The 21,778-nt window shown below is 32.3% G+C and overlaps 1 protein-coding gene across 2 annotated transcripts in view; it reads right to left on the reverse strand.

The window, feature by feature from the left end:
• Positions 1 to 21,778, reverse strand: part of VWC2L (von Willebrand factor C domain containing 2 like) — a 150,770-nt gene that overhangs the window by 101,926 nt on the left and 27,066 nt on the right. The gene's annotated exons all lie outside the window — the stretch shown is intronic.

The raw sequence follows: 21,778 nt of genomic DNA on the forward strand, positions 1-21,778 counted from the left end.
ATGAAAACATGACCCATAATGAGAAGATAAAGCAATCAATAAAAATAGAGCTAACGTAGCTTTATCATAAACAGAAAAAAAAGTTATAACTTGATTTCATATATATATGTATAAGTATAAATATATATACATATACATATTTTATATATATACATATATATGTGTATATATATATATATATATATATATATATATATATATATATATATATATATATTTAAGTAGAAGCCAGGAAAAGTAAAACAAAAACAAAACAGATCTAACCCTTAGAGATGAAAACTACAAAGTGTGAATATACTGTTTACGGATTTTGGAAGATTAGGCACTGCAGAAGAAAAGATTAACAACCTTTAAGACATAACAGTAGAAACTATATAAAATAAAAACTAGAAAATAGAATCCAAAAAGATGAACAGAGCATGAGGTGTGGGACAATTTTCAACAGCCTAATTCATATGTAATTAGAGTTGCCAAAGGTAGTGGAGAGACAATATATATATATATATATATATATATATATATATATATACACACACACACACACACACATGCACATAAATATATATATATATATATTTGAAGAAATAAAGGCTGAAAAATTTCCCAATTTGATAGAAACTATAAACTCACAGGTTCAAGAAGCTTAATGTAGCACAAGCATAAGAAACGTGAAGAAAACTAAATCAAGATACATAACAATTACACTGTACTAAAACAATTATAAAAAGTAAATCTTAAAAGCAGCCAGAGGTGGGGGTTGGGAGGAAACATCTAACATTCATAGGGATAAATATAAGATAACAGCTGATAACTTGTCAGAAAAAAAAATGAATTGGAGGACAGTGGAGCAATATCTTCAAAGTAGTGAAAGAAAAAAAAAACTGTCAACCAAGAATTCTATACCAATAAAAAATCTTTAAAAAGTGAAGATTAAATATTTTTAAGACATGAAAAAGTTTAAAGAATTCACCAAGCCACTGACATTACGGCAAATAATAAAGCCATTCAGACTGAAAAAGAATTACAATAGATGGAAATATTGGTCTATACAAAGAAAAAGGAAAGCATTAGAAATTTACCCATGGTTATACATAAAATTTTGTATTATTATTTAAATCTTCTTAAGAAATGACTTACATTTAAATAAAAATAAAATGAAATATTGTAGGATGTGTAGCATATGTAAAAGTAAAATATATGACAACAATCTTACAAAGGTCAGGAAGGCTGAAATTCAAGTATCCTATTGTAAGATTCTTATACATGATATAGTATAATATTATATAAGTGTTAAATGTGAAGAGTTAAAGGTGTATACTATAAACCCCAAAGAAACCAATAAAACAAAATAAATAATTATAGCTTAAATAGTTAACAAAATATAAAATAGAATCATAAAATACTCAGTTAATCCAAAAGAAGGCAGAAAAGATGGAAAGGAAAAAAAAGAAATGAAAAGAAGAAAAGGGACAATTAGAAAAGATAGGGTGATAGATTTAAACCTAACCATATATCAATAGTCACATTAAATGTAAGTGATTTTAATACCCCAATTTAGAAGACAGAGAGATGATCAGTTTGATTAAGAAGTAACACCCAACTCTAAGCTAGCTACAAGAAAAGGACTTCAGAACATACCTCAACATAATAAAGTCTAGATATGACAAATCCTCAGCTAACATCATACTCAGTGATGAAAAACTGAAAGCTTTTTCTCTAAGGTCAGGAATAAGACAAGAATGCCTATTCTTACCTATTCAACATAGTACTGGAAGTTCTAGCCAGAGCATTCAGACAAGAGAAAGAAATAAAAGAAATCCAAATTGGGAAAAAGAAGTAAAAATGTCACTATTTGCATATGACATGATTCTATATATAAAAAACTAGAAAACCATAAAGACTCAACTAAAAGACTATTAGAAATAATAAACAAAATCAATGTAGAAAAATCCATTGCATTCCTATAGATTAAAAATGAACTATTAGAAAAAGAAATGAATGGAATAATCCCATTTCCAATTGCAACAAAAAGGATAAAATACCTAGGAATAAATATAACGGAAGTAAAGGACCTATACACTGCAAGCTACAAGACACTGTTGAAAGAAATTGAAGAAAAGACAAAGAAATGAAAAGCTATTCCATGTTCATGAATTGGAAGAATTAACATAGTGAAAATAGCCATATTATGTAAAGCAATATACAGATTTAATGCAATCCTCACCAAAATCCCAATGGCATTTTTCAAAGAAACAGAAAAAAAAAATCCTCAAATTTGTATGGAACCACAACAGATCCTGAATAGCCAACGCAATCCTGATAACAAAGAACAAAGGTGGAGGTATCGAACTCCCAGACTTCAAATTGTACTACAAAGCTACAATAATCAAAACAGTATGGTATTGGCAGAAAAGTGGACACAGAGACAAATGGAACAAAATTGAGAGCCCAGAAATAAACCCACACACGTATGGGCAAATAATTTTGACAAAAGAGCCAAAAACATACAACAGAGAAAGGTAATCCTCTTCAATAATTGGTATTGGGAAAATTGGAAAGCCACATGCAAAGGAATGAATCTAGATTGCTATCTGATAACATATACTGAAATTAATTGAGAATGGATTAAAGACTTGAATACAAGACCTAAAACAATAAAATACATAAAAGGAAACAGTTACTAACCTTATGGACCTTGGTCTCAGAGGGGATTTTGTGAACTTGCCCAGAAAGCCAAAGGGAGTAAAAGCAAAAATAAATCAATGGCGTTACATCAAACTAAAAAGCTTCTGCACAGCAAAGAAACAATCAGCAAAACAAAGAGGCAACTACTGAATGGGAAAAGATATTTGCAAACACCTCCGATAAGGGGCTAATATCCAAAAATATATAAATAACTCATACAACCCAATAACAACAACCAAAACCCCCCATATAATCCATTTTTAAAAGTGGGCAGAGGATTTAAACAGATACTTTTCCCAAGGAGACAAATGGCCAGCAGATATATGTAAAGAGGCTCAATTTCACTACCTGTAAGGAGAATGCAATCAAAACCACAATGCAACACTATCTCACACCTGTTAGAATGAGCATGATCAGTAAGACAAGAAATAACTGTTGGAGAGGATGTGGAGAAAATTGAACACTCATAGACTGCTGGTGGGAATGTAAATTGATGCAGCCTCTATGGAAAACAATATGGAGGCTCCTCAAAAAATTAAGAATAGAGCTCCCTCTCTGTGCATGTATCTAAAAAATAGAGAACACTTATTTGTAAAGATATATGTACCCCTATGTTCATTGAAGCATCACAATAGCTAGACATGGAAACAACGTAAGTGTCCTTTGATGGATAATTAGATAAAGAACATGTGGTACTATACAATGGAATACTATTCAGCCACAAAAATGATGAAATGTTGCTATTTGGACAACATGGATGGATCTTGAAAGTATCATGTTAAGTGAAATAAGTCAGACAGAAAAGGAGAAGAACCATATGATTTCACTAATATGTGGGATATGAAACAGAAAGCAACAAACAAAACAAACTCATAGACATAGGCAACAGTATGGTGGTTACCAGAGGGGAAGGAAGTAGGGGGAAGATGAAGAGGGTAAAGTGGATCAAATATATGGTGATGGAAGGAGACTAGACTTGGCACTGAGCACACATTGCAATATACAAATGATGTATCATAGAACTGTACACCTGAAACTTATATAATGTTACCAACCAATGTTACCCCCAATAAATTTAATAAAATAGAAAAGGAAAGAAAAGAAAAGGAAAGGACTTCAAATATACAAACACAAATAGACAAAAGTAGAATGGTGGAACAAGATATAGCATACTAACACTAATCAAAAGGAAGCTGGATAAGCTGTATTAATGTCAGAACAAAGATTACTGAGAAAAGAATATAAAGGCATAAAAATGTCTTTTAATAATTTTAAAGGCATTAACTTATGAAAAGTTCATAGTAAATCCTAAATATTGATTCATATAATAAGAGTTTCAAAGTATATGAACCAAAGCTAATAGTACTGCTAGAAGAAATGGACAAATCCAAGTATAGTCAGAGGTTTCAATACCCCTCTCTCAATAATTGTAGATACAATACCAGTAAAAATATGAAAAAACTAAACAACACTTTCAGTCAACTTGTCTTTATTAACAGTTATAGAATACCGTACTCAAAAACAGCAAAATATGTATTATTTACAAGTACATATGGAATATTTATCAAGATAGAATAAATTCTTGGCCATAAAACAAATCTTTATAAATATAAAAGATTTGAGTAATAAAAGCATGTTCTTTCCTCTTTGAGGAATTACATCTGAAATTAGTAACAAATAGATACCCGGAAAATATACAATATTTGGAAACTAGCACACTCTAAATAACCCACGGTTCAAAGAAGAAATCAGCATTTTAAATGTAATGAATATATAAACACAACATGTCAAAATTAGCAGATAATGTTAAAGTTGAACTTAGGGTATTTATAGAGAAGGAGAAAAACCTCAAATTGATTATGCCAGATTCTACCTTAAGAAACTAGAAAAAGAAGATCAAATTAAAGACAAAGTAGAAGAAAGGAAATGATAAGGACTAGAGTAGATATCAATACTAGAGTAGAAAACAGAAAATGTTAAGAGAAAATCAATGAACCCCAAAATTTATTATTTGAGTAAATAAATAATCTCTGATAACTCTAGCCAACTGATCAGGGAGAAAAACAGAAATGAGAAATTACCAACATCAGGAATGAAAAAGATGAAAAAACTACAGAATCTGAAGACATCAACAGGAAAATATCTGAGGAAATATTAACTTTATGATTATAAATTCAACAACTTAAGATAAATTGGGTAATTCCTTGAAGACAAAAATTTCTAATGCTAACTCAGGATGAAATAACCAAAATTCTCCTACATCTATTAAATAAATTTGTTTTAAAAAATCTTTCCACAGAGAAACCTGAAGCTCAGATAACTTCATAGGTCATTGGTGAATTCTGCCAAACATATAATGGAAAGTTAATATAAATTCTATACAAACTCTTCCATAAAATTGAAAAATGAGTAAATATTTTCCTAACTCATTCTATGTGGTCAGCAATACCTTGATACCCAAACCTAAAAAATACATCCCAAAAAAAGAAAACTACATATCAATATGCCTCATATACTTAGATTGGAAGACTCAATATTGTTAAAAAATTAAACGCAATTTTAGTAAATCCTTTAAAAAGGATAGTAGTACATCATGACCAAATATAGTTTACCCTAGGAACACAAGGATGGCTTAATATTTGAAAGTCAATCAATGTAATTCACTATATTAAAACCTGTAAAAGAAAATCATGTGATCATCTTAATTGATACTGAAAAAGCCTTTAACAAAACCCAATCTCCATTCCCGATAAAAATCTCTTGGCAAACTAGGAATAGAAGGGAACTTTCTCAGCCTGATATGGACATCTATGAAAAGCATACAGATAATAATCATATTGATTGAGAAAGACAAAATTATTTTCCTTCCATATCTGAACAACACAAGGATATGTGGGTTTAGCGCTTCCACTCAACATTGTATAAGATATTCTAGCAAGTGCAGTAAGATAAGAGAACTAAAAGGCATCCAAATCAGTAAGGAAGAAATGAACTGTCTTTATTTACAGGTAACATAATCATCTATGTAGAAAGTCCAATGGCATCTACAAAATAAATAAATAAATAAATAAATAAATAAATAAATAAATAACAACTAGATCTAATAATTGAGTTTAGCAATGTTTCAGGATCCAAGATCTATATATGACTATCAATTTTGTTTCTATATAGCTAGCAGAAAATAGTCAGAATTCTTTTAAAAATCCATACTAACTACAATAGCATTAAAAAATGAAATACTTTGGAATGAAACTGACCAAAGTTGTGAAAGGTTTGTATACTGAAAATGACAAAACAGTGATGAGAAAAAGTAAGGAAGAGCGAAATAAACAGAGAGACATACTCTGTTCATGGGTCAAAAGACTCAACATACTTAAGATATCAATTCTCCTTAAAATGATGTATACATTCAGTGTAATGCCCACAATAAATACTTTTATTTTTGTAAAAACTGATAAACTGAATTCTAAAATTCAGACAGAAATACAAAGAACCTACAATAGTCAAAATAATGTCAGTGGAACAGAATGAAGAATTCAGGAACAGATAAAAACATATATAAGCATATATGAAAATCTGATTTGTAACAAAAGTACAAATATAACTCGGTGGAGAAAGAATAATTTTTCAACAAATGGTGCTAAAACAATTGGGACCTATATTAAAAATAATCCTCCAATCTATTTATTGTATCATGTTCACAAAATAATTCAAAATAGATCATAGACCTAAGTGTAAAATCTAAAACTAAAACATTTCTAGAAGAAAAATAGGAAAATAACTTTTCCCCTTGGATATGGTCAAGATGTCTTATTTACAACACCACAAGCAAAATTCATAAAAGAAAATATTGATAAATTGGACTTCATCATAATTAAAAACTTCTTCTCTTCAAACGACCCTGTTTATAGGATGAAAAGACATGCCAAGTCTAGGGAAAATATTTGCAAAGCATATGTCTTATATAGGCCTTGTCTCTAGAATATATAAAGAACCCTCAAAACTCAATACAAAAACAAACAACCCAATTAAGAGAATAAAGTGCAAATGATTTGAACAGACATTACTCTAAAGACAATATACAGATGGAAAATTAGTATATGAAAAGATGCTGAACATCAAAAGTCATTAGGAAAATGCAGTTTAGCCCAATAATAAAATAATAATACACTTCTGTTAGAGTAGCTAAAATTGAGCATTACAGAGGATCCCAAACATTGGCGAGAATGTAGAGCAACTGGCACTCTCCTACATTTTGGATGGGAACTTGAAATAGCATAGCCACTTTGAAATTGCTTGGCATTAAGAAAAAATAGTGACATATACACCTACCATATGATCTAGCATTCTATTTCTAGGTATTTTCACTATAGAAAATAAAATATATATATATTCACACAAAGACTTGTGTGAGAAAGTTTATTTGTAATAGTCAGCTTTATTTGTAATAGTCAAAAACTGGAAACAACCCAAATGGTCATTGACCAGTTAATGGATAAAGTGAAAGGATAAATTATATCAACATAATATTCAGCAATAAAAAGGGAATGAACTATTGGTACATGTTACAACATGAGTGAAGTTCAAAGTAATCATGCTGAATGAAAGAATGCAGACTAAAGAGAGCACATACTGAATAACCCCATTTATAATATGTAAAGTTCTAAAAAAATGCAAATGTATGTATAATGAGAGAAAGCAGAACAGAGGTTGCCTGGGATGGGATGGGGCAAAAAAGGGCTGGAGGGAAGAATTACAAAAGGACATAAAGAAAGTTTTGGGAATGATGGATTAGGGCACTATCTTGACTATAGTAATGGTTTCACAGGTATACATATGTCAAAACATTAAACTGCACACTTTACAAATGCAGAGTTCATTTTATGTCAATTGGACATTTATACAGCTGTTTAAACAGATTAAAGTGTTCATATATATAATTATGACTTGTAAAATGTTAATAGTTACCATAACTGAAGTCCAGAAAGAATACTTCACTTGAAACAATCACTTCTTCATAGTGGAGCAGTTGAGAGGAACAGGATGAATGATGAATGAATTAGCAACACAGTTGACCCTTGAGCAATGTGGGTTTGAACTGTACGGGTCCACTGATACACATATATTTTCAATAAATATAGTCGACCCTACAATCCCCAGGTTTCGCATCAGCTGATTCAACCAACCGTGGATGGAAAATCGTACTTTGAGTCCATAGTTGGGAATACCTGTATGCAGAGAACTGACAATGTGCACTGTTCTACTCATTCTGTATAAGGGACTTGAGTATCTGTAAATTTGGGTATTCTCAGGGTGCTCTGGAACCAATCACCTGCGGATAGCGAGGGACACCTGGGGAGTCAAGTTATATGTGGATTTTCAACTGTAGAGGGAACAGGTTGTTCAAGGGTCAACTGTAGTTATGTTCATCTCACATTGCCTTTCCTTTGCTTTCTCTAGTGACTTTTGCTGCCTTAAAAGTCAGTTGAATTTAGTTCTCAATGATCATGGCTTCATTATTAAGAAATATCTTTAGGTCTGACCACTCTTGACAGCTTAACCTGAACATCCTTTACCTGGTAGCTCCCACTTGCTCACTTCTAAGCCCTGGGGGTTTGCTTTTGCCCCCATTGGAATTTACCACTCCTAAATCCTCCTTGACTAGAGCGTTTTGTGGGCTGACTCTTTCTTTCCGGCCTTGTCTTCTTGTCCTAGTATAACATTCTCTCAGATAGCATTGGCTGGTAATTATTTCAGCTTTTACTAACCCCAACGCACACACTTATTCTTTGTTTGAAAGAGAACAGACTCCCTAATGGACACCTGAGAAAACATACATGGCTCTCAAACGTTGAGCATCAGAAACTCTTGGAAGGCTTGTTAACACATGGAATGCTGTGTTCTACTCCCAGAAGTTCTGATTCTGCAGATTTGGGGTGGGTTGAGAAGTATGCATTTCTAACTTGTTCCCAGATAATGGTGATGTTGCTGACCTGGAGTTGCTTTGAGAACTACTGGTTAAATGCTACTGGCTTTAGACTTTGATAGAGCAAGGTTCAAATCCCATCTATATACTTGAGGGTAATTTATTTACCATAGTCTCAGTTTCCTCCTCAGCAAATTAACAATTATCATTGTTTCCTCTTTATAGGATCTAAAGATGAAATGTGTTAATATCTGCATAGCACCTAGAATATATAAGGACTTAATACATGAAAGCTAGTGTTATTCTTAGTAGATTAATTATCATTAATAGACAAGTCTTTGAAAAATATATGAAAAAGGAAACTATTTCCCTCAGCATGTACCATCAGCAGACATCCCTTCCGATTTCAATCTCCCAGCATTCATTGCTCCCTTACTCATCCTATAGGCACCTATTCCAGGTGTTCTCTTTCTCTGGTCCAGCACCTTCCTACTGTTTCCCTGTGAGCCCAGGTTTACTCTTCCCCACACTTAAACTAATTGAGTGTATATTTGATGACTGAGTTATTTGATAACCCCCCCAAAAAAATTTATGTAACTTAATTGGTGTCATTAACACCTGACATCTCAGCTATTTTCCTCAAAATTTTAGTGACATTAATAATGCAAATTTTAGAAATGAAAGAAATTGTGAGAAAGTATTTATGAATGTGTGTGTATGTTGGCAGGCTAGGAGGGGCACTATTTTTGACGGGCTGAAAAGCTTGAGTATACCTCAGATGATGTTGTATAGGGGCTGATTACTCAGCTCAGGGACCTGACGATTGCATTTACCGGGAGCTAAAACAGAAACCAATACAGCTTTTCTACCATGAACCTGCAGGAATTCTAGCTTGAAAGGCTCCTGTGCTCTCCACTACACTGCAGCTTTCCTCCTACGTATGTTGTCATCTATCTCCGTTCTTAAAGAAATCATCAAATGAAAGCAAACAGCTTCCAGGAGGGAGAAAGCAAACAGATGCCTCAGAGAACCCTGCACCTTAAACACATGACATCAATCCCTAGAGCCCTACGTCTTGCTTCTATTTTAAATCCTAACAGAAAGTTGGAGTGAGGCAGGCTTTCAAGATTTGGATACGACGCTGCTGACTATTTTGTTCTTTAATGACGTTTAAAACTAACTGAGCTTAGCCTTCCAGAAGGAAGGTGTGTTGCTTTATGGACCTTTTTGCAGAACACATAAAAGTGACAGGTGAAAGGAAGGGAGGACTCGGGGTTGGCTGGTTATCTACCCTGACAAGCAGCAGCAGTTATGGCTGTTCTGTGCCATCATCTTGTACAAATGGAGCACATGTAAGCAAAATAAGTGTGCATGCAGGAATTTCCCATTTCCCTTTTCTCAATTGAGGGGTATCCAACCATAAATATGTTTCAAAGGAGGTTTAACATTTCTGATAGGTTGATTTGAAGCGGCTCTGAGATAGATGTAAATATCAGAAGGATTACTGCAAGGGCTCCTGCCTCATCCACAGCCACTCTTGGAGAGTTCCCCAGTTACTAACTGCCACAAAAGAGATTGGTTAGTCAGTTTGCTTTGTCCCTGTTTTAGGCCATATTTCTGGTTTCTTTTCCAGTTGCACAGTTTGATCTCTAAAATTAATTATGATGCCCTGTAATCAGTTTTTCTCCCTCTGCCCCAATTATCAGTCACATTTTCTGAATTTGTTTCGTATCTTCACAGTAAGTTCAGCTGATTGTATCAGACCCTGAGAAATCATAAATTCAGTCAATGTTCATGGCTTCATAATGCTTAAAAGCCCTATCCCTATTGTTAGATAAAATATATCATTAAGGATATTACTGGCTAAAGTATTACATTAATTTTGTACTAAAGCAATCCATCCATATGTTACATTAAGTAATTTAGTTCTTAAGAAACAGAGGTTTATGGCAAGATTATGAAGCAGTATGGTATCAAACTGGACTCGGTTTCCCCTGGCAATCAGCCTGTCTCCTCCAGATCACCCCGGTATGACTTCCATCAACACATGTACCACTGATCTTAGTGGTAAACTAAAGCAAACTTAATGAGGAAAGAAATTTTCCGATAAGTACCTTTCCTTCCTATCACACAATGCATTTTATAGACTCTCCATACGATAGCTCTTCTCTATGAAATAGAAGACTAATACTTTTCAAGAGAGAATTTAAAATAACTCAAAGAATCATATTTCTTATTTAACTTTAGTGCTTCCAGAGCCAAAATATGGGCGTTTATTTATTCATTCATTTATTCAAAAACATGTTTGTACCTGCTGTCTTTCCCCGAAAATAAGACCTAGTCGGACAATCAGCTCTAATGCGTCTTCTGGAGCAAAAAGTTAATATAAGACCCGGTATTATTATATTACATTATATTATATTAGACTCGGTATTATATTACATTACATTATATTATATTATATTATATTATAAGACCGGGTCTTATTTTACTATATAATTTTTGCTCCAGAAGATGCATTAGAACTGATTGTCCGGCTAGGTCTTATTTTCGGGAAAACACGGTACAACATGTTGTAGGCATGGGAGATACAACTCGGAACAAAACAGAGAAAAATCTTTGCCTGCATGCAGTTTATACTTGTGTAAAGAGGGGAGATAAGCATCTGAAAAAGTAAAATCTATATTATTCAGGTGGCAGTAGGTGTGATGGAGAATGAAATAGCAAGGAGCAGGAATGGAAAGTGTAAGTTAACTGTAAGAAAGGGAATCTGGGAATCAGGTCTCAGGGATGAGTCCAGTAGAAACTCTTCCTCCAGTTCTCTGGTCTGAAAGAAGGATTAACACCTTCCTGAAGGCCCTCTAGGCTCGTTTTGCTCAAATAAATGCTTTTGAAAACATTCAAATTCAAAGAAGGTCAAGGAACACTATTTACATTGCAATTTTGTTTTTTTGTCTGACTGTTCAAGGTTCATACTAATCAGTGAGGGGGAAAAAGGGTGGGGGTGGTGGGACACAGCTTGCCCTGGGCTTCCACACGGCTGGAGTGAGTACAACATTCTAATGTGTTTGCATCAGAAAGGAAGCTTGGATGAAATGAGCCCCTAAGACTTACTGTGTACCTTCATCAGCAGTAGTGACCCACTGGTCTCTGGGTGTCCCTGAGTGTGCCGTGGACATCTGGGCTATGTGAGGACGCGCTCACACAGCAAGTCATTACAGACTGATGGCACCACACTCCTGAGACCAAGCAGTTGTGTCGCGCCCTCAGTGAGGCTCTCTCATGGCCAGTGATTTAAGCCTCCCTTAGAGAAATGAATTATTTCCAGGAGTTCATGACTCTTGGAAAGACTGAATGCCTTGGATTCCCAGTTAGACCCCATCCCACTTAATTACTCCTAGAATCAAATCCAGCTCCCAAGGAACCTGCTATTGTTCTCAGTTGCCCTTTTACTGCCATCCCCAGTTCACAGAGGTATTTTATTACATCTTTCTGTATACAATCCTAGAAGTCAACAATCTTCCGTAAAAACATCATTGAAGATAGGCTCAAAAATAAGAGAGAAGGTGGAGTTAAGACTAGAAATGCACCATCACTTCTGGGAGATATATTCAATACTGTGCCAAGCTACTCTTTTGGGGCCAGATTACCTGGAGGTTCTGTGAACATTTAAGAACAAGACATTCAGTACATGTTTGTCATTACCCTTCCTCTGGTCTCTGAGGCACTCTGTGGGGAGGTGCGCTGAACATTAAAGTACTACTTGAGGGAGTGAGTGTGACTTCCTAATGTGTGTTCTCAAGGGAGTGAGTATGTGCTTTGTGGGAGGATTGGACTCCATATGGCAAACATGCTGTAGGGAAAAGATAGTCCCTAAGCATTTCCTATATGTAGAGGAGGAAACACAGAAAACAAGTTCACATTTTTCCATGTGTTGGGCTTCCTTCATTTTCTGAAGGACTGGTTAGCTCTGGTAATTTAAAAAAATTAAAATGTGCTTAGCAGGAAATGAATATGGCATTAATTTTCATTGTGTCAACATTGTACAATAATGTTTTTGAAATCTAATTTGCTGATGAATTAAGAGGGAATCCTGTAGGTTTAAGACAACATAAATATAAATATTTCCTTTCATATTTTGGAGGAAGCTCTATGAAAGCAATAGAAAATTATTGTTTGGCTCATTAAAATAGCTATTTATAATTAGTCTGTTTTGACATCTACTTTATACGAATATGATAATTCTGACCTTCAGTTATGGAGTCAATGAAATGCAGACTTTCAAACTGCCTTTCATAGGATCTGCTTTCATCATGAACTATTTTCAGGGAAACTGTAGCAAAGGATGTGAGTAGTTGCCAGAAAATTTTTCATCTTTAGTGTGTTTGTTTTATGTCTATTTCACTTGTTACTAATTGTCTAACCTAAGAGGAAGTGAGAAAAAATCAAATTAAGGTGAGAGACTGCGTTCAATATTTGAACTTAAAAGACTGATTTTGCAAAATAGCTTCATGACAATGTAAATGGATACACCTCAATGAATATTTTAGCAATTGTCCTAATAGGTGCATTAAATGGGCAATGAGGCTTTCCCAAATACTTTATAAAGAATCTCATAGTTAAGGAACTGAAGTCAAGTGGTAGAATTGTTAATTCGTTAATTAATTTATGGAGTACAAATTTTAACAAGGATTTATAGTACAATTTCTAATAAGTGACACATATAAATTATGAAAATACTGAGAATATTTTTACATGATCTTTTAAAAGAATTTTTGCTATTGTCCCTTTTAAATCATAATTTTAAATCACAAGGATAATGCATGTTTGTTGCAGGAAATTTAGAAAATATGGGCTAGCAAAGGGAAGAAGGTAAAAAAAATCATCGATTAGCCTACTGTTCAGCGTAAGTACTGTTAACATTTTGAACTATTTTCTTCCAGTCTTTTTCTATACATATTATGTATATTCTTTTTAACAAAAATAGGGTCGTATATGACACTACTATTTACATAGTAATAATTTAATTAATAATATACTCTGAGAATGCATTTTTGTGTGTGTGGAGGATGTTTTTTTCTATATTATTCGTATGTTTTCTTAGTAGTCGGTCCGTGTACATATACTGTAGTTTTTCCAAACAACCACCTTATTGTTGAATACTTAGGTTTTCCAAGTTTTTGCTATTGTAAATAAGTCTGTATTAAATATCTCTATACATATCTTTATATACTGATCTAATTATTTCTTTTTAATCAATTTCTAGAAATGACAGTGCTGAATCAAAGATCCACACACTTTGGTTCCCCTTCAGAGAGGATATATCAGTTTACATCAGTAGTGAGAATGCCTATTGTATTTTACCTTATGCCAAAATCAGATGTTCTCTTCTTTTAATTTATGAAGAAATTTATAAATAAAATTACATGTTACTTAATTTGCATTTTATTTTTTCCTTAATTTGCATTTTATTTTATTGATAAATTCTTTATTTGCTTTTGTCTGACTGCACAAGGTTTATATTTTAAAAATTCCTTTAGGAATTCATTTTTTAGATTTACTTCTTTAATGGAACATAAATTTATTTTTATATAATAAGTCAGACAGGAAAGCAATTTCACTTTAAAAATGATTATAATATAATTTTAGAATAATAGTTTTTTTCATCAGATAATAGTGACATCAGATAGGATGTCACTTTAACTGTACACCAAATTATAATACAAATATTGGTTACTTTCTGATTTTCTATTCCATTTATCTGATTATTTTTGTTCCACTATCACACTGTTTAAAAAAATTATATCTTTATGTATTATTTTAACATATCCAGTAAATTGAATTTCCCCATCTTACTAAGTGCATTCTTTTCCATGGACTTAAATTTTTCAACTTTTGTCAACCTACGAAAAGAATCACATCACTTTTGCAAATTTGATAGAATTTTTACTTAATTTATCACTAGAGAAATTGCAACCCAACGAATTTGAGTTTTCACATTTAGAAATCTTGTAGGTCTCCTTATTTATTATTTTGTAAATAGTTCTGAGTAAGGTTTTGTAATTTTTAAACTGTATACATATATCCTCCATTTTATTTATTTTAATGTTACTTTTAACAAAAGGTAGCCTAACACCTGTTGATGTTAAATAAATTTCTATTGTACAGTTTTGAACCATGTGAAATTAAAGTTTAAAAACGTACTATGAGATGAAAAAATAAAAGAAAGATAAATGGAAGCTAGTTAAATTATAATACAATAAAAGTATTTTATTGAGTATTTAAAAAAGAAATTAGTTCTATTGTGACTATCAACTAATAGTACATTAAAAGAGAATTTAAATCTATAGTTACTTCTACAACTTTTCTGATAATTTTTCATTAATCAGAAAACCAGAAGTGCAACATAGAAAATGATCAACATTGTTTATTTGTCATTTCACAAATCTTGAATAGAAGTGGTATTGCTGAAGTAAAACATATGTGTACTTTGATTTTGACATATATTGTCAAATTTCCTTCCAGCGGGTTGTACGAATTTATACATGCACCAGCAATAAGAAAGATTGCCTGTTTCAGCACAGTACCAACAACAAAGTGGGTTATTAAATTTTAGGATTTTTACCAATCTATAAGTAAAAAAATAGTATCAAATTTTCATTTGCATTTTTCTTTTTATAAGTGATTTGAGCAATTTTTTATATGTTTTAGGAACTTTTTTGTTGCATTTTTTTGGTGTAATGACTTTTGAAGTTCTTTGCCCATTTTTAAAATAGAGTTGTTGGTCATTTTCCTTATCAATTTCTAAGAGCTCTTTATCTATGAGACAGATGAATCCTTTAGGATATAAGATTAATTTCCCCCCCCATTTTAAATTTTTTTACAGTGATGTTTTGTTTTGTTTTGCTATATGCAGATTTTTGTTTGTTTGTTTTTAAAATCTAGATTATAAATCTTCAAGATTGTAAATCAAATTGTCCAGGTTTTCTTCTTGTACTCTTTTGGAAAATAGTTTATATTTAATTCTTTGTTGAATTTAACTTTATTATGAATTCTAAGATAAGGTAGGAATTTTAAATTATTTTTTTCAAACAACAATCCAGTTTGTTTTCTACAAATTGCCATTGATTTGAAATACTACTTTGCCTACCATATACCACATTTTCATATGTTGTTAGGTCTGTTTATAAACTTTCCATTATATTCCATTGATATCTCTGCACCATGGACCAGTGCCACAATTTTAATAAAATATACATGTACATATATAGAAAGATCTGTACATTTCTTTTGTACCTTATCTTACTAAACTCTCTTTATAGCAGTTTTCAATCTACTTTCTTGGGTTTTGCAAGTATAGAATCATATCATATATGCCAATGTAATAGTTTTATCTCCTTCTTTCTAATTTTTCACTTCTGATTTTTTTTCTAATTACATTAGCTAGCTCATATCTAATATCTATGTGAAATTTTAAGTAATAGTGGGTATCATTGTCTTATTCCTGACTTTATCAAGAATGTCTTTAGCATATACCTTTTAAGCATTCTTCCCTTTTGGCCTGAGGTGGATATATTTTATCATATAAAAAGTATCCACTTAGTCTTACTTTATCAAGAGGTTTTGTCAGTAGTTTTTGCTGATTTATGTCTCAGGTTTTTACATATGTACAGAAATGATAATACGATTTTTCTCTGCAATTTAGTAATGGAATAAATTGTATTAATAGAGTTCCTAATTTTGAACTACTTTTGTAAACTCTATTTGGTTGAAATGAATAATTATTTTAACCTACTACTAGATTCTGTTTGCTAACACAATATACAATTCATTTCCCACAATCTCTGAAAAACAAATAGTTTTTCATAATTTTGATACCAAAACTCAGTTGGGATTAAAACTGATCTGAGATAATATGAGACTTTACATTTATTCAGTCTCCTTAGTATGATTATCATGTATTTGTTGCAGAAATGTTCATGTGATTTATTGAAGAATGCTGTCCTAGACCCACTGGTGATATAATATATTATAAAATATATGAACACCATTCCCTATCTAAAATCCACAACCCAAGCGTTTTAGAATGGGAATTTAGTATTTTAATACTTGTTCATTACTAATGATAAATAAGGTTATCTGTGTTCTTTTTCTTAGTTTGTAATCATTGGTTTGTATCAATATTATACTTTAGAAGAAAAAAATTGTTCTGTCTCTCCTCTGGAAGAACTTAAATAACATTAGAATTATCTATTCTTTAAAGGATTCATATAGCCTTTTAAATTACAAAGATTGAATAGTTTTTTGAAAATTTATTCAATAAAGTGGCCCATTAAAAAAAGTCAAAGTTCTGTGCTCCTACTTTCTCACTTCTACTCTTTCATTACTCTTCTGATCACTGGATCTCTGTTAAAAATTTGGTGTGTATTCTTCCAGAACTTTCCTTACGTTACATACAAAAATAAGAAACAAGGATTTTAAAAATAACTTAATGGATTAGTGAGGATTAACAGTTTTCATATCTTTAAACATTTGTATTTTGTTTATGAACGGCCTCTTTGTGTACATTTTTGCTTTTTTATTGTCACCAATCTGTAAAGGTTTAATATTTTTAAAAGATTATCTCTTATCTACCCTCCCTTTTACTTTCTCATTTCTACTCTCTATAAGTAATCAGTGAATCATTGCTAATGTTCTATTGTGTATCCACTTAGCTCTTACATACGAATTTAACATCTCATTAAGATTGTATATCAGTTAACAATAAAGTGTTTTAAACATATATCACTTAAAAAGTATTATATATAAGGTATATTACTATATTATGTATAAAATAATGTTTAGTGTACTACAGTCTACTCCTTGCTTATTTTGCACAGCATTAAAAAATGCCAGTAGGGTCTTTTTAAAGGCTGAAATGTATTTCATTACTTCATTGAAGGACTATTAGTTTTCCCTCACTTTTTCACTCTTAAAATGCAGTTAAAATTCAGGACAGATATATGGGACAAAGTACAAGAGGTGGCATTGCTGACTTCAAGTTACATGAAAATTCCAATAGTAAGGAACTCCTTAAAAGTTGTTCCAATATTTTCTCAATCCTCCCTTTTGCCAGTTTGAGGTATCATCAATCTCAAATATCAGTACGATATTGGTATCTCTTTAATTTCTTCTTCTTGATCCCTTGTGAGGTTAAGCATGTTTTACATATTTATAAGACACCGGTTTTCTGATTCAGTGAATTTCCTTTATATGCCCCTTTCTCATTTCCTTCCTTTTTCCTTCTTTCCTTCCTTCCTTTTTTTCTTCTTTCCTCCCTCCCTCCTTTCTTTCTTTCCTTCCTGTATAATTGTTTTTCTCTTACTTATTTCAAGGAGCTCTTTGTATATTAGAAATATTAATAACTATGTGTGTCAAACATTTTCTCCCAACGTACCTTTAGAAGGAATTAGATGCCTCTAAAGCCCCCTTCTTTTCTTATGTGAGCACTGCCCGTACCCTATATTGTCTTCTTTCCATTTGCCCTTTTGGCTTGTCTGTTACTTGCCATATTTGTTTCACTACTAACTAGAAGAGAGTAGGTGATAATGGAAAATTCCATATTTGAACAGGGCTTATGACAACTTTAATTTAGTTAGAAAAGATATGAAAGCCCCTCACTGAGCATGTATGAAGGATATTGTGGGTGTTTCCTGTCAATTTTTCATGAAGTGACTTTTCCTTCAGAGCCGTGAGTAATGATTGACTATATATCCCAGTGAAAATACAGAACTCACTGACATACTGGCTGATGAAATGAAAAAATGCTGTCATCTGGATGCCATAATGATATATATTTCACTCGTCAAATGTATAATCAGTTACTAAATATTTGAAATATTTATATGACACTCCAATGTAGAATGTTTTCTTTAAGAAGATGCTGTACTACACTATTTTTTCATATTATAAAAACAAACAAAAAACCCATAAGGAGTTTTCATTAATTCACATGAAAAGGATTAGGGCCAAAAGATAGGTCAAAGTAATACCACCTTGGTAAAAGAAAAACAGTCTGGAAATGCCATATCTTTCAGGAGGCATTTGGATTGTTAGGTCTTGCAGATGCATAGAGGAGGGAGAAGCAAATGCTTAATGACATTTTTTAAAAACAAAAAATTCCTATGTGAATCCCCTCAATCCTCCACCCTCAACCCCCCCCGCCCAAATAACTATCCTCTTTCTTCTCCTGTTTTGTGTTTACCCAGACATTCACATCTTTCCTTAATGTTTCTATTTTATTCATATTAAATTGAGTCTTTTCTTGGTGCTAAACTAACTTTTATTTAATGGAGTATATTTTATAACTTGGTTATATTCATTGATAACTGCTGGAAATCTTTTCTTTTTATATACATATATCAATAAAGGAAAAAACTTAGAAGTATGTGTCTTTAAATTTATTTTGAAAATTTATATTAAGGAAAATAAAGACAGGCTATCATTGTTATCTAGGGAGTAGATGACCTTGCACTAAATATTGTTTTTAAATACTTATATCTAAAGAAAATTGCTACATTTTCATTGGTAAACTACTGTTTTCTGGAATACTACATGTGCCAGGCATTTCCTAGTTTTATTTTCTCTTAAATAATCTGATAACAAAGGTTTTGATATTAGCTGAATATTGAGTTTTAAGTTTAGATGTGGTAGATTCTATTGCTTTAAACTTTTATTTTATATCATTAATGCCTCTTGCTCTTGGCAAATTATAATTCAAGAAGGCAGAACAATCAATCTTAGTATGCAAAAAGAAAGTATTTGGCAGCCAAGATAATCAACATTTATGCAAACTGGAAATTTCAATATTTATGAAGATTTAAGAAAATGTAGAAAATGTTATAGGACGGTTTACAGATTAAAATCTATTGCCTTGACCTTGAATCCATAGAGTAAATTTCCGCCTCCCCCGCTTCGCTTTCTCTCTCTTTTTTAATATAAGGAAATAGTAGCATACTTTAAAATTAGTTTATACTATAATGGGCAAATTAATCTTGTCACATAGAATGAGATAGACTTATCATTTATTGGGAATTTAAGAAATTGTTCTAGTTATATTTTGTCGTAATAAACATCTATTTTTCCCCAGCTTTTCTACACATGGGTCATTTGTTTCTGTTTCCTGGGTTAGGCTTCCAATGAGGGCAAGCAAGACTTGGGCTCAGTCTATCGTCTCAATAAAAATATTAATAATACTGGTGGTCATAAGGATTTTCCAGGGGTCCTTAAGATGATCATCTTTGACCCTGATTATATTTTACTTTTACTTTTATGTACAAGTGACTAATCACTGGCATTTGATAATGAAAAAAAAGATGATATGTTATAATGTTATAGCACAATCAGAGTTAGTCTTCCTACTAATTTTAATTCAGGTTAATTTCCTGATTTAAAAAAGAAAATAAAGTTTGGTTGGAAATGGCATAAGGAAACAAAAATGGTCATTTTGTAATGCTTCGTGAACAAAAATTTGGAAAGAGTTACTAATATATCTTGTTCTATCATCATATGTTCTTCAGGAAAACTAATGGATTACTACTTAATTGAAAAATTAAAGTCTATTCATTATACATTTTTGTACAAAGAGGGTTTCATTTCAAGACAAATTCCTACTCTGGCATGTGATAGAGAGAAACAGGATACTCTTGGGTGACAGCAAATTAAGCATGACTAGCTTGTAGTGGCTGATTTAACACACGACATAGGAATTAGCTCTGGATATATTATAGGCTTCGGTGTGGGGTAGCCAGGATGATGTGGCAGATGTATGTGTAAAACCTGTATTTTAAATATATGGCCTAGAAGTCTTTAATTCTATGACTGTTCTATGTACAGACAAGAGTTTGTAAGCATAGTTTTGTTTCCCCTAAATGTGAAACAAAGCCAACCAGGGCCACTTAGGGAAAAGGGGATCCTCAAGGACCTATTTAGACAGTTGCTTCTAGAAAAAGAAAAAGTCTTCCGTCAAAGATGTTGTCAATCCTATTTTGGAAGATTGATTAGGTAGCTCATTTTTTTCTTCCTTCTGTCCTTGGAGAAAATGAGAAATAACAGGTCCCCTTCCACTTTAGACTAACCATTCATATACTTTATGACAGTTAGGTTTCCCTTGAGCCTTCTCTTCTCCAGGACAAATTATGCTAACTCCTTCAGTCTGTCCTCATAGGGCCTATTTTTCAACCATTAAATCATCTTATTGTCCTCCCTGTATCTTCTCCAGTTTCTTCAAAATCCTTTTAAAATAGAAAGTCTTAAATTTGATATCTTTGCATATATTAGATAAGTTAGAACTTCAGGAAGATATTTATTTTCACATTCTAAGTCGGAGAGTTGGTCACTACGACACAGGTTAGTTGGGTGAGAGGGATAAGAAGAAAAGGAGAAGCCAGGTGAATTGTTTAATATTTTCAACTCAGTGGATTTTTATGATCAGAAATAGTGAAAACTGTGCCTGGAAAAATGTCATAGGATTCTTCATAAGTCCTTTGGGAAGATACTAGAATAAAAAGTCATTTTAAAAACAACCAGAGCTTCTTTTGTGTTTTTTGTAAGTAAATAACCTGACACCTCTCTTTACTAATTATAATTCTGCAAAGTAAAAGATTAGAAGGTGAACTAACATAATGCCACATTCAGGACAAAAAACGTGTAATAGAGGAAGATGGGGACTGTTAATTCAAGAAAGGGCATAGGGACTCAGCATTAGAGTGACTTCAGCTTAATTAAGAGCTAGATCCACTTTTTCAAGCAGATATTGATGCAAAGAGGGGGCATTTGTGGAGTGTTTCCTAGAGAAAATTTATTGCTTGTTAGTATCTGACCAGTAGGAAGGGTATGATGTTGGCTTTGCTGATATGCTGTTCTGGCTTTATGGCATTACGTTGTCTTCTCTGCAGCATCACTTTGATTTTGGATGATTAGCATAATATTGTCATTTCAACCTCTCCATTCCATGAGGGCCAAAAAGGAACCCCAAATCTTATAAACTGAATTCCCTTCTACAGCAATTACTATGAGAGCAAGAGTCCATTGTGATAAAAGCTTAGAATAAAAACCCTAAACTTTCTAGTCTTTTCTTACTTCCACTTAAGTGCATTAATAATTGAATTTCTTCAATACCTTCACTTT

The sequence above is a fragment of the Rhinolophus ferrumequinum genome, chromosome 8 (assembly GCF_004115265.2).
Source record: "Rhinolophus ferrumequinum isolate MPI-CBG mRhiFer1 chromosome 8, mRhiFer1_v1.p, whole genome shotgun sequence".
NCBI lineage: Eukaryota > Metazoa > Chordata > Mammalia > Chiroptera > Rhinolophidae > Rhinolophus > Rhinolophus ferrumequinum.